This window comes from Penaeus monodon, chromosome 32, assembly GCF_015228065.2.
Source record: "Penaeus monodon isolate SGIC_2016 chromosome 32, NSTDA_Pmon_1, whole genome shotgun sequence".
NCBI lineage: Eukaryota > Metazoa > Arthropoda > Malacostraca > Decapoda > Penaeidae > Penaeus > Penaeus monodon.
In genome coordinates this window covers 13,880,910-13,882,091 of record NC_051417.1, presented here as the reverse complement: position 1 = coordinate 13,882,091, position 1,182 = coordinate 13,880,910, and the positions used below count along the sequence as shown (strand labels likewise).

The 1,182-nt window shown below is 31.8% G+C and overlaps 1 protein-coding gene across 8 annotated transcripts in view; it reads left to right on the top strand.

Moving 5' to 3' along the window:
- Positions 1-1,182, top strand: part of LOC119593511 (uncharacterized aarF domain-containing protein kinase 5-like) — an 18,355-nt gene that overhangs the window by 6,296 nt on the left and 10,877 nt on the right. The window lies entirely within an intron of this gene.

Genomic DNA, 1,182 nt, shown 5'->3' with positions numbered 1-1,182 from the left:
ATAAATTGTTATTATGGCAAAAAAGAGTGCATGAGTGATATAGCTACATCAGATGTCATACCTTAGGATAAAGGCCCTTTTATATATTAAACATTTGTGTGATCAAGGACATTCATGATTTGAAATAATAATCATAAAATGCAGGGAGAGAATACACAAATGCACCAGACAGTATAAGATAAAAAAAAAAAGAGATCTATTAGGTACTGTTTTTATTTATTTATTTGTATTTTCTGTTCCTTCAGTAAATGACTCAAATAGGTTATTCTTAAGGATACTATCTCCCTTGAAAATGGCCAAGAATGCAATATTAGGCCATTTTAAGTTGAAAGCCGTTATGGACATTTCTGGCTTTCTAAAAGCTCCCTGAGCTTGCTCATTGTTTGCCTCAAGAATCTACAGTTATCCTAAATATAGTCTTGCAATGCAAGTTTACATTTATGAGTCACAATTTATGATTACAAGAAAGTGCAGACTATATACTCAGTTATTTGGGCCACATCACATCCCAATTGAAGTAATATCTAGCTAAATCTAGTTATATTATATGAATGTGGCATAAAACCTCATTATCAGGAATAGACCTTGGTAATTGGGGCAGACACCCCATCACCACACTTACTATGGGTTACTATCTACAGAATTTTATATATTAGATGGAAACTGTCACATGCACACCTTTTTTTTTTTTTTTTAGAAAAAAATGCATGTGAATTAGCTTATTTGTTGCTGGAGTACAAAGATTAAAAAAAAAAACTACTTTCCTTAAATGTTGTAGAAAGGTGTATTTTTGTTAAAAAAAAAAAAAAACTTTAGCGTAGATGATGGATGAGAAGGATGGGTATTAGACATTTTGCCATATTTTTTTTCATATTGGAGAAAAATATGATAAAAGATAAATGTTTCAAGTCTCATGAAAAAGCATAACTTTGGAGTGCTGTTGTGAGAATTTAAGGCCAAAGCCCAAAATAGTAATGCAGGGAAGGCATTCTTACAGTCCCTTTGATAAACGATGAGTGCTGTCCCATCCTTCTAAGTAAAAAAAAAAACTGATATGGACTTAGTGTGGTATACTGCAACTTTCTCATCATAGGGAAATGAAGCCTTTTTTTTTTAAGAAAATGAATTTAGTTGGATTATTCCTATCAGGTAAGAATAACAGGATGGAACCCACAAATTGAT